Source organism: Notamacropus eugenii, chromosome 1, assembly GCF_028372415.1.
Source record: "Notamacropus eugenii isolate mMacEug1 chromosome 1, mMacEug1.pri_v2, whole genome shotgun sequence".
NCBI lineage: Eukaryota > Metazoa > Chordata > Mammalia > Diprotodontia > Macropodidae > Notamacropus > Notamacropus eugenii.
Window position 1 is genome coordinate 639,722,496 of NC_092872.1, and position 13,408 is coordinate 639,735,903.

Sequence of the window (13,408 nt, forward strand, 5' to 3'; positions counted from 1 at the left end):
TTTGTGGGAGGACATAGACAAGAGGCAGTCTATTGGCTTCTCGCTTTTCCCTCTACCTTCCTTATATAAACCTGCTCTTTAATCTGCACGTGCCCTCTAGTCTCTTAATTCAATTCTCTCCTACGCCATTTCCCCTTTGTTACCAATCTCTTTTCTTCTCTCTCTCTTCACTCCATGTTGAACCAATTCTGTTCTACACTGTTCTCCTCTCTTGAATTGCTAACCCCCTTATCATATCACCAATTGTGCCCAACTAAGCTTCAGCCTTGAATCAATCCAATCATTTGTCTGTTTTGGTGCTACGAAAATGCACCAAAAGGTGGAGAAAATCATGCAGGTATTCTGATTGGGTCCACTACAAATTTTCATTACACAACCTCAACTGGGCCCTCACTGCTGCTAGGCAATCTTATCGTATCTCCCTTATCAGTTCTCTATCTGAAGGACTAACACACTATCTCCAGTGGCTCTTTCAAACTTTTTCATCCTCTTCAAATTTCCCATAATTCCCCTTCTCCTTTCTACTTTCCCTTTTATTATAGAGGGCAACATCATCTTCCCAGTCCCTCAGGCTCTGTTAAGAACATTTTCTCATGTGAGAGAGGGGTGAACAATATTGCAATAACCTGCAAGTGGGTCTGCCTGCCTCAAGTCTCTTTTTGTTCTAGTCCATCCTTCACTCATCTTCTAAAGTAATTTTCTTAAAGCACAGGATCAATCCACCCTATTCCCACCATTAAATATGAGTTTAGCTGTTTATACTTATCTACATTACATCATTTTTGTACATCAAATACCTTGAATTGCTTAGTAGAATGATCAGTGGCTTGAAATAAACTTAAGGTCATAGGTTCTAAAGCTAGAAAGAACTTTGGAGGTCATCTAATTCAAGTTCCTTATATTACAGATGAAGAAACTGGGGCCCAGGGAGGTTAAGGGACTTGCCCATGATCATGTTGGTGGGCAATGATAAAGCTGTTAAAACTCATCCACGTGGGCAGGTGGCAGTGCTGGAACAACCATGACCTGGTGTCATTTAGGTCCAAAGCTCTAGCATCTCAGATGATGGCTCTCCAAAGGCTACTTGGGGCTTCTCTAGCAGAGCTCTCTGTTCATTTAAGAGAACCTTGTCCTCTAAATCCCCTCAGTGAATCTGAGAAGAAAAGGTAGGCTAAGGAAACTGATGCCTAGCTTTACCATCCAAGTAGTTTTTGGTAGCTCTTTGTACTTGCCCAGAAAAGATTTTCCTTTTGTTTAGATGGTAAGACATTTGATTTTTGATTTCATGCCAAGGTACAATATTCTTGTCTGATCAGACTCAAGTAGTATCTGACTGTAAGGTTAATGGTGGGTGGGAGGAAGAGTTATCTTTCCCATCCATTAATAGGCCACAATACCTTTTGTTAATTTCTGTTGAGACACTGGGTCTGAGGGTTGTGCCCTCTGGCTCTGAAAAGTGTATAAATACTCTGTGGTGAGGTTTTACTTTGGGGCTTACTCATTGGAAGTGTTTGTTTGACTAGAGGAGACTCTGGGTAGCCACTAAGGACCCCCCCACCCCCACTTTGAAAACCCAGATGTTGGCATTTCTGTCTCTGGTGACTATGTATGTATATAATGGTGAGACAGAAGCTCTGTCTGTTGGTCTTTATTTCTCTGCTTGTATTTTCTCTGTTGATATATGTGCTTGATTAAAGTGATTGTTGACCCCTCAAAAGCTGCTTTCCTTTTAGAAAAGCAGATCTAAGAACCTGTACAGCAGGCCGTCTTACGTATGCCAGGGTCCTTGCTGTTACACTGACCTTGTGAGATACATAAATGCAAAATACTCTGAAAGGTCAACCTTATACCTGAATTAAACTTTTCACAAGGAACAAATTTTGACCTAATGTTGCAAAAAGTACTGTAACTAGCTGTAGAATTTGTAACTTACTAGCAATAGCTGGTCAATGCCATGTGAAGTAGCATGGACTAACTTGCAAATTTATATTTTCTTAGTTTTTCAGTGTATTTGTCCTCTTGTTTGAATAAAAAAAACTTTTCAGGAAATATATGATATATATATGTACACACACACACACACACACACACACACACACATATATATGAATGTATGGTTTTTTATGTATAATACATTTTTTAACCTACAGCTATCTTGCATTTGCTGGTACCATGAGACCTTGGACTTTTTTTCTTTAAAAGACTGCTAATGCTTAAGCTACCTACATTGAATATGTAATCAGATTACACCTATCTATCTATCTATCTATCTATCTATCTATCTATCTATCTATCTATCAGAAAGTACATTGGAAAGAATTCTGAACTTGGATTTACAAGATCAGAGTTCTAGTCCTGGCTTTTCCACTAAATTAGCTGTGTAACCTCAGACATGTTATTTAAATTTTCTGATCAACAGCTTTCCTCCTCTTTGAAACAGAGTGTTTACATTGCTATCTTATAGGTTTATTGTGAGGATCAGATTTGATCATGTATATGAGAGTGCTTTGTGACTGTCATTCATTTTATACGTATAAACTGATACTATTGCCATCTCTGTCATCATCAACGTATCTATAAAAATTAGTTATATAGTGTTAAGACCTTTTGAGAGCTGAGAGGTTTGTTTACAAAAGCCTGTTTATATCAGTTTTCTTATCTGAAAATGAGGGAATTGGATTATATCATTTTTAAGGGCTCTTTCAGCTTTTAACCAAAGATCTTATGATCTAACATATGGACCAGTGTTTGCCTGAGTACAATGCCAACAAAGTACCATTTGGGGGCAAACATTTAAAAAATTGTTGTGGATGATGATCATGAAATACATCCAGATTGTCTCTGGAATAAAATGTCAACTGGCATTCAAACTTTCTACAATCTGGCCTAAAGCTTACCTTTCTGGTAGCTGTGTAGGCAGCTCATTAAGCATTGATACTTTCTGGCTTTATTTCTTGCTACTTCTCTATATTAAGCCTTCTGGTTTAAATAAACCAATTCTATTTGTTATTTAGCTAACAATTTTAAAATTTCTTTCCTCCCTTTCCCTTTACTACACTTATCAAAATTTTACTTATCCTTAATAAAACACCCTGCACAAATCCTTCTTCTTCTATGAAACTGTACTCAGCCAACCCATTTGGAAGTGATCTCCACTAACAGACTGTCTTTCATGTATATGTTAAGATTATACAAGATTCGTTGTATACCATAGAGCAACCCTAGAACTTCATTCAGAGATCTTCTGATTGTCAATATAAAGTAAGGGATAAATCATGAATCACCAAAATTGTTTGCTATTATTATGAGAGGATGATGTCATTTGGACTCAAAGTCCAAATGGAAGTGGAATTTACTATAGATGGCAAAATTCTTCAAAGGTCCCAACATGTGAATGACATTGTGCTGATTCCATCAAGCCCCAGAATATTATAGAGCCTTCTCAATAAATAGTCACCCAAAAGAAGTTGGTTTAATATCCATATAGGAAAAATCAACTATGACGTATGGTTAGGTAGATAATCTACTGAAGTAGAATGTCTGTACACATATCTTTGGACAGGCATTGCAGATCAACAGTGAAGTAGAAGGAAGAGAAGTTCACATTTATATAATGCCTTAAAGTTTATAAAATGCTTTACAAATATTATTTCATTTGATCCTCACAACATTCTGAGAGATAGGTACTGTTATTATTTCCATTTTACAGATGAGGAAACTGAGGCAAACAAAGGTCAAATGACTCACCCAGGGTCATAAAGCTAGTAAGTGTTGAGTAAGCATTTGAATTCATCTTCAAGCTTCCAGTCTCATGCTCTTTTCACTTCCCCACCTAAAGTCAAGACCTAACAGGAAGGAAAAAGTAGGCTGGATTGCTTTTGGAAAGTTATGTAGCATTTTCAACATTCTCATAGTAGACCTGACATTAAAACCCTTCTTTTAACATTGATGTTCTCCCAGTGATGCAATATAAAGATTTATAGGACAATATGTCTGCACAATATTAAAAGGTGTAAATAGGCTGCCATATGTACCACTGAAGAGAACACCCACTAAAAGCTGATCAGCAAGTGATCATCAAGATCACTACACTTATGCTAAGGTGTGATTCACTTCTCTGCTGCCTACAGACTTACCCATGTCTTTCCAAATGCAAAAACCCCTTACTTGATCCATCCATTCCTGCTAGCTTTCACCCTTTCAGGCTAAAATTCTTGAGAAGGCAATCTACAATCAGTTCCTCCACTTCCTTTCCTTTCACTGTCTTCTTAATTCTCTTCAAGTGTGGCTTCAGAAAATAGCCTTCATCTAGACCTTCTCTCCAGAGTTACCAATGATCTTTCTTTCTCTCCATATCTAATGACCTTTTCCAGATTCTCATACTCCTTAACTTCTCTGCAGTCGCTGACACTATTAATCACTCTCTTTTCTGTTACTTTTTTTTGGGAGGGGGGTGGTGGTTATTGCAGTAGCTCTCTCCTGCTTCTCCTTCTACCTGTCTGACTGTTCCTTCTCAGTTTCCTTGACTGGATGCTCATCCAGGTCATGACCCATAACCATGGGTATCACCCGAGGCTCTGTTCTCACCCTTCTTGTCTTCCCTTTCTATATTGATCTCATTAATTCCCATGGAAGCAATTATCTCTTTGAAAGTGATTCTTAGATCTATTTATCTAGCCCTAACTCCTCTCAAGATTGGAGGTCAGTAGAGGCTAGAAATGGCATCTGCTGTACTGCTGTCTGATCCTCCCCTTCCCACCTCCCCAGCCTCACATACATTTAACCATCCTGTTCAAGGAATGACAACCACATCATGTTATCTCCAGCTGACTATTGGACATTTCAGACTGAATGCTCCATAAACATTTTAATCTTTTGGGTAGTAGTCTAGTTTATATTTCCTAAATTTTTCAACATTTTTATTTAAAGTTTTGAGTTCCAAATTCTTTACCTTCTTACCCTGCCTCTACCCTGAGATGGATGGTAAACAATCAGATATAGGTTATACATGTGTAATTATGTAAAACATTTCCGTATTAGTCATTTTATACAAGATAACTCAAATAAAAGAAAAAAATGAAAGTGAAAAATAGCATGTTTCAGTTTGTATTCAATCAATATCAGTTCTTTCTCAGGAAGTAGATAGTATGTTTCATCATCTGGGATTGTCTTAGATCATTGTATTACTGAGAATAGCTAAGTCATTCACACTTTTTCCCAAACAATATTACTGTTATTGTGTACAGTATTCTCCTGGTTTTGTTCACTATGCATCAGTTCATGTAAGTCTTTTCAGGTTTTTCTGAAATCATCCTGCTTTTTATTTCTTATAGCACAATATCCATTACAATCATAGCCACAGCTTGTTTAGTCATTCTCCAGCTGACGGGCATTCCCTCAATTTCCCATTCTTAGCCACCACAAAAAGAGGTGTTATAAATATTTTTGTACAAATAGGTCCTTTTCCATTTTTTTTATGTCTTTGGAATATAGACCTAGCAGTGGTATTGCTAGATCAAAGGATATGACACTTTTATAGCCCTTGGAGCATAGTTCCAAATTGCTCTCCAGAATGATTGGATTAGTTTATAACTCCCCCAACAGTGCATTAGTGTCCCAGTTTTCCCATATCCCTTCCAACATCTGGTATTTTCCATTTTTGTTATATTAGCCATTCTGAAAGATGTGGGATGGTACCTCAAGATGTTTTAATTTATATGTCTTTAATCAACAGTGATTTAGAGCATTTTTTTATATTACTATAGATAGCTTTAATTCCTTCATCTGAAAACTGCCTATTCACATCCTTTGGCCATTTATCAATTGGGGAATGACTTGCATTCTTCTAAATTTGACTCAGTTCTCCATATATTCGTGAAATGAGACCTTTATCAGAGATACTTGTTGCAAAATTCTTTCCCTGGTTTTGTACTTTCCTTATAATTTTGGTTACATTGGTTTTGTTTGGGAAAAAAACTTTTTAATTTTATATAATCAAAAGAATCTATTTTACATTTTGTAATGCTCTCTGAATCTTCTTTGATCCTAAATTCTTCCCTTATATATAAGTCTGACAGATGAGCTATTCCATGTTTCCTTGATTTGGTTATGATATTACCCTTATGTGTAAATCATGTATCTATTTTGACCTTATCTTGGTATACAGTGTGAGATGTTGGTCTATACCTTGTTCCTACCATACTGTTCTCTAGTTTTCCCAGCAGTTTTTGTCAAATAATGAGTTTATGTTCCAAAAACTTATTTTTGGGGGTTTATCTTATACTGGATTACTATGGTCACTTACTGTAATGTAATTTGTCCCTAATCTATTTCACAGTTCCACCATTCTATTTCTAAGCCAGTACCAGGTTGTTTTGATAATTACTGCTTTATAATACAATTTGAGATCTGATATTGCTAGGCTACCTTCCTTCACATTTTTTTTCATTGATTTCCTTGATATTCTTGACTTTTTGTTCTTCCAGATGAATTTTATTATTATTTTTTCTAGCTGTATAAAATATTTTTGGTAGTTTGATTGGTATGGCACTAAATAAGTAGATTAAGTTAGGTAGAATTGTAATTTTTATTATATTGGCTTGGCCTGTTCATGAGTAATTAATGTTTTTCCCGTTGTTTAGATCTGTCTTATTTGTGTGAAAAATGTTTTGTAACTGTGTTCACATAATTCCTGGGTTTGTCTTGTCAGGTAGACTCCCAAATATTTCATATTGTCTCCAGTTATTTTAAATGGAATTTCTCTTTCTATCTCTTGCCACTGGACTTTGTTGGTAAACATATAGAAATGCTGATGATTTATGTGGCTTTATTTTTTATCCTACAACTTTGTTAAAGTTGTTAATTATTTCAAATAGTTTTTTTTAATTTGATTCTCTAGGCTTCTCTAAGTATACCATCATATCATCTGCAGAAAGTAATAGTTTTGTTTCCTCATTGCTCTTCTAATTACTTTTATTTCCTTTTCTTCTCTTATTGCCATAGCTAACATTTCTAGTATAGTACTAAAAAATAGAGGGGAGAATGGGCATCCTTGCTTCACCTTTGATTCTACTGGGAAGACTTCTAGCTTATCTCCAGTACAGATAATGCTTGCTGGTGGTGTTAGATAAATATTACTTATCATTTTAAGGTAAGCTCCATTTATTCCAATGTTCTCTAGTGTTTTTCATAGGAATGGTGCTATATTTTATCAATGCTTTTTCTGCATCTGAGATAATCATATGATTTCTCTTCGTTTTGTTATTGATATGTTCAGTTATGTTGATAGTTTTCCCATGTTAGTCCCATTTTTACTGTGTATCTATCCCACTGCACCTTTCATGGTGCCCTGGGGACTTCTCTTTCTCTTGGTGGTCAACTGCCCTTCATATTACACCTGCTCCTTTTGCATTCTTTCCATCTCCTTGAAATCACAGAAACCTAGTTCCCTGTAAGAATAAACTATTATCCATGGTCATCCATTTCATCACTTAATATAGCTTAACTCATGCTCCCTGACAAACTGGGCCAGGAGGAAGACTAGGCAGGCATACTTCATGCTCCCTACTGTCACTTCCAGACTCTTCCCCCACTACTGTCACAGTCATCCATTCCATCCACATATATTACACTATTGAGATCTGGGTGTCAATTACTTACCAGCTCTCAAGTCATTCTGTCTCTTTTCTCAAAGAGTTCAGTACCTAGTGCAGTGGATAGACCCCTGGATCTAGAGCCAGGAAGACTCATCTTCCTGAGTTCAAATATGGCCTCAGACACTTACTACTTTGCGACCCTGGGTAAGTCACTTAACCCTGTTTACCTTACTTTCTTCATCTACAAAATGAGCTGGGGAAGGAAATGGCAAACCATTGTAGCATCTCTGCCAAAAAACCCCCGAAAGGGTCATAAAGGGTCAGACATGATTAAAAATGACTGAAAAACCTAGCTCACCACAGTCTTTGCATCTTCCCCAACCTATCTTTATACATAGGGATTTCAATTTACATGGAGGAATAAAAACTTTCATTGAGCATCTACTATGTGTCACACACCACGCTAATCTCATTGGATCTTCACAACAACCTTAGAATGTAGATACTATTATTTTCCTCATTTTACAATTGAAGAAACCTAGGAAGACAGAGGTTACATGCCTTGCCCAGGGTCACATAGCCAGTAAGTGTCTCAAGCCAGATTTAAAATAAGGTCTTCCTTACTCCAGGCCCAGTGCTTTATCCACTATGCTACTTAGATGCCTCTTGAATACCCTTATTTCCCAGTCTGTCACTCTTCCCATTTTCTCATGATCTGTACCTTTAATCCATGGCAGACATAGGCAGGGATTTAAAAAAAAATCTTGCTCTTGATTTTCCAGTTACTCACAAGACTGCCACCTCTACTATCCATAACTATAAAACTCTGCTTTCTGACCATCAGCTCTTATCCTTCCATTTTCTGTGCCTCACCCCTCCTAAATTTATTCATCACAACATAAGGTCACTCTACCCTATCTGCTTTCCCAGGCATTCTCCCCTTCTCTGGACTAATTTTCCTCAGATTTAAGATTAATTTAGCCTAGCCAAGAATATAAGCCCCAATTTATTCTCCAACTCCATTAATATGGTCCAATTGAAATGTCTTTGTTTGATGCACAAGTGTTCTGGTTTGGTTGGTAAATATGATTTGGAATTTTTTTCCCTATGTATTTTTCTAGAGTTATATAAAGAACTTTTGAAGTGCTTTGTCATGATGAATGTCTACCAGTAACACTGATATATACACGTATTTTATGTGTATATATATATATATATATATATATATATATATATATATATATAAACACACCAATGATATAAAAATAGTTTGTCTCATTATTCTTACTTTATTATAAACACACCTAGCAGGTAGAATATTTTCCTTTATTTTGTTCTTTAAGTTGTGTTTTCTTTCATTCATGGGTCAATATACTATTAGAACAGATCACATAAGATTAATTTTATTTTTTCTAAAAGGTTCTGTTTCTTCTTAAATCTGAGTATATCTTGAGGTATCTCATCCCATCCCTTGTGTTAGTTTTAAGGAGTACCTTCTTTGGAGGCAAGAGCAAGAAGACCATCCTGCAATAAAGGAAAGAGAAAGATTTAATTGCCTAGCAAAGGCAGAAACATGCTCTGAAAAGTAAAGATTTCAGCCTTAATGTGTGTGGAACAAAAGGCCGTTGTGAGCTGTGTACAAGAGTTAGTGAGAGTTTGTATTCTGCCCCTTTTTGCTGTGGGAGTTATTTCCTGTTGTTGACTAGAGTTCTTTATTTAGAACCACCTAGCTACAGAGTGCTTGCTAGCTAGCAAAAAAAAAAAAGTGTGCTTTTAACATAAGCTTATTTCAAGAAAAAACATATTTAAGACATATTACACATGCTATGAGACAATACAGCAATTCCCAAAGTCAAAAAGTATGGTTTCTTCTTACTCTTTCACCTGCACTGAAAGAAGCATCTGAGGAGAGAAGTAAAAACATGTTTGGTTTAGTAAGTCCATAGTCACATGGACACCATGTTATGGAGAGTTCACAAAGAAAATGCGTCTTTCTGTATTTATTTTGTTTTTTAAACAAAGGTGTCCCAGTTATAAGGAAATCCCCTCATATGCTAAGGAGCCATCAAGCCTCCCATATTTGTGAGGCAGGTTTTTTGTTTCATTTTTTTTATTTTTTTCTGTAGTACTGCCAGCTTAGGTTATTAGCACAATGATACTAGGTGCTTTCTTGATTTTAGCCTTGCAGATAAGAGGGCCACTTAAGACACAGGCTTTAAATAACCAGCTGAATATTTGCCTTGTCAGCTGGGATTCCTAATGAGAAATTTAGGCTAATCATTGGGTTTTGCATTGTTCTATAAAACAGAGAGTAAATTAGCTAATGCATAGCATACATAGATTGGGTGTTTAATTTGGAACCAGACGACTTGGATATTTGCCAGCTAGGTAATAATGGACAATTCATTTAACCTTTCAGAGCCTCAGTTTCCTTATCTGCAAAATGGGCACAGCAGTCCTTGCCCTACCTAATTCACAGAGTTGTGTTTCAAACCTTGAAACAAATAAATTTGAGGTTGTTTGTTGTTGTTATTCCAATGTATAGCAAATGGTGAAGGGAATGAAACTTCTGTCCATTATTGACACTAGGGATGAACATGAATATTTGAAATGAACACAGTATACTTTTGTTTGTTAATAGACTAGAAATTGTCCGAAAGAAGATTACTTTGGAAATTAGTTTTTAAGGAAAATATAAGTGTAACCCTGAGTAAATTTATTTAACCTCTCAGTTCTCTAAGTAAGCAACTCTTAAGACTAAAGCTTGCAGAGGAGGTGCCAGCCCTCCTTGATAAATGAAATTCTCTCAATTTGGAGTTCTTATTCATACCAATGAAATCATAAGTCCACTACCTCTCTCTGGCCCTCTAATTCAAACAAAAGAGAAAGATGTGTAATTTTTTTCATCTGTTGAACTTTTTTGAGAAGGTTTTATTTTCTATCTTTTTGCTCTCAGAGCAGAAATATAACTGGAATACTTTTTTAAAATTTCTGCTTCTAATGTGGAAACAGTATTATATACAAAAAATACAAAAGCTTTAAAAAATTTATCACTGAACAGAAGGGCCTAAAGATAATATAAGATATTTATAAAGTGCTTAGCGTAACACCTATCACATAATGTGACTTTGTCCTTCATTTTCGAAGAAGACCATGACTTCAGAGAAATGATGATATGACTTGCACTTGACTTTGTTTTGAGTGAGGGAGGGCTGACATAATAGGCATTATATAAATGCTTATTCCCTTTTCCCACCTTACCTACAGAATAGAGAATCAGAACCGGTAGAAAATGAAGCTCTGGTGAATTTTAAAACAGGCATTGCCCTTTTTTTCTTTTATATGTAGTCAAATCAAAGTTTAAAAATAATTCTAGGTGGTGTTAAAATTACCAATGTTGCTATTTGCTTCTATAGATAATGTTAGATTTTGCAGACATCTCATCTAAACAGTGCTCAGGGTTATGATGCCAAGTGAATAATTTCTGTAGTCATAGTTGGTAAGATAATCTGGCATTGTTTCAAGTTTTTTATTTGATTCAACTTTTCAGATATATTTTGTTTTATCTTTAAAAAAGATGAAAATGAAACAACTTTAAGGACAATTAAATCTACTCATTGATTCAACAGATTTATGCATAATACATTTCTTTGTAAATAAGGTGAATGACAGTAGGCATTTACAATACAGTTGATATAATCATGGTATTTATTGATGCCATCCCCAGTTATTTTTTCCTCTAAATTTGGCACTACAGATTCAACTTTTTCTAAAGAGAGTTATATAGACCAATCACCCTGTGTTATTTTGTCTTTAAAACTAGACTCAAAGATAACTGTCCATTTAAAAACTTTGGCAGAACTTCCCAAATTCTTCTCCTTCAAAAATGAGTCTTTACTGGGTATATATGCCAAAGAAGTAAAAGACAAAGGGGAAAAAATTCTAAATATCACTATTCAAAGCAGCACTCTTTGGAGGAACAAAGAACTTGAAACAAAGTAGGGCTATCAACTGGGGAATGACTAGAAAAACTATGGTATGTAAATATAATGGAATATTATTGTGCAGTAAGAAATTATGAATTTTAGGAATTCAGAGAAACCTGAGATTTTTTTGAAACTGATGCAGAGCAAAGTAAGAACCCAGAGAATAATAGACACTATGACCTCAACAATGCAAATGAAAAGATCACTGAAAAGAAATCAGAATTTGAGGAATTTTTTAAAAAATCAAGATTCCAGAGAACTGATAATGAAATATACCTTCCACATCATAGGAGATGAAAAGGACATTTTTAGAACAGAATATTGTATGTATGTTCAAATTAAGTCAATGTGTCAGATATTTTTTCTTTTTTTAACACAAGGGAAGGTTCAGTCTGGAGAGAGTAAGTTGAAATTACTATGCCATCAAAATAAAAAACATTAGTAAAACTTTCAAAAAATCAATCTTTTCAAAACTAGAAGTGTTAATTTTAAGCTAGCAAGATTAAGTTCCATATCTAGATTATGTTTTTAAAAACACTTTATAAAAACCTAATGTGCTATAGATAATTTTACCCAGGCTGTTAACTCTTATTCCATTGTTCTTGGCCTGGCTGAGTATGTATTTTTAAAATTGTTTTGTGTGTAAATGTAGTGCAGGTGATAGTGATGGTGGGTTTAAAGACCAGCTTAACATTCAGGCTGGAATTTAAGAATTTACCTCAAAGGACCAAAATTGTGATAATTAATGTAGTGCTTTTTTTTTTCTAATCTATATGGCAAAGAAAATAGAGAGAATGAAGTTTTTATTTCAAGTAAAATCATAATAAAATTTTTAGATCAGTTGGTATGTCTAGTCTAGGGGTGGGCAATCTGCGGCCTTGGGGCCAATGTGGTCCTCTTGGGTGCAGCCTTCTGTTTTACAAGTTTTACAAAACAAATCCTTTTGTAAAGGGGATTTATTCTGTGAAGTTTTGATTTGGTCAAAGAGTCACACTTGAGGAACTAGAGGGCCACATATGGCCTCAAGGCTGCAGGTTCCCCACCCCTGGTCTAGTCCTTCTACAGTTACCTAAGGATGAGTATGCTCATTACAAGTAGATTGTCCACTAAGTGATAAATTCATGTCAACCTATGAAAAAGAGCAAAAATCCAAAATAGCTCTGCACTCCTCTTCTGCAATAATGATGACAAGGTAGTAGAAAAGGAGAAAGAGAATGAGGAACCATAAAATATTTAGACAGTCTACAAGCATTAGTTTAATAACTGTTCATACTATAAATGTGAGATCTTTCTTGTCTAATAACCAGTGAGCTGATCTATTACTGGAGGAACTGAACCAAAGAAATATTAACTTTTTTGTTATAAATTAACCCAGAAAACATAAGACAGTTATGTTTTTAGTTGCGGCTAAATGGAAATATAGTTCATAAGCTTTTCTTGAAGAGTTAAATAAAGGCTCGTAGAGTTGGTTTGATTGTGCACTAGTGCTCATGAGCATAAACTAAAGAAAAATGATCACTGTGAAGAAAGTTATAGTTTTATGTACCACCTTTTCATGCAAAGGATGATGAGCTGGACAAATTCTACCACAAACTTATAAAACAAGTCAACCATGCTTATTGATATTTATTTGTTTCAATGAAAAGATAGGCATGGGGGAAGACAGGTATGTTGGAAAATATGGTTCTGGATAAGAAAAAAATTTTAAATGGGCTAGTAGACTATTCACACAATTCTCACAACTAAGTATCATATGAATAATTTCAAGAATAAAGTTCTTGGATATAGTGAGTACCAAACAACATAATGATAATTAAATTAGCTATA

The 13,408-nt window shown here is 35.3% G+C and overlaps 1 protein-coding gene and 1 long non-coding RNA gene across 2 annotated transcripts in view; one reads left to right on the top strand and one right to left on the bottom strand.

Moving 5' to 3' along the window:
* SERTAD2 (SERTA domain containing 2) overlaps window positions 1-13,408 on the top strand; it is a 148,492-nt gene that overhangs the window by 78,422 nt on the left and 56,662 nt on the right. The gene's annotated exons all lie outside the window — the stretch shown is intronic.
* The window catches only part of LOC140520937 (uncharacterized), a 28,330-nt gene continuing 23,829 nt past the window's right edge, over window positions 8,908-13,408 (bottom strand). Inside the window, exon 3 of the long non-coding RNA XR_011972719.1 lies at window positions 8,908-9,119. This is a non-coding gene — a long non-coding RNA (uncharacterized lncRNA). The remainder of the gene's footprint in view (window positions 9,120-13,408) is intronic.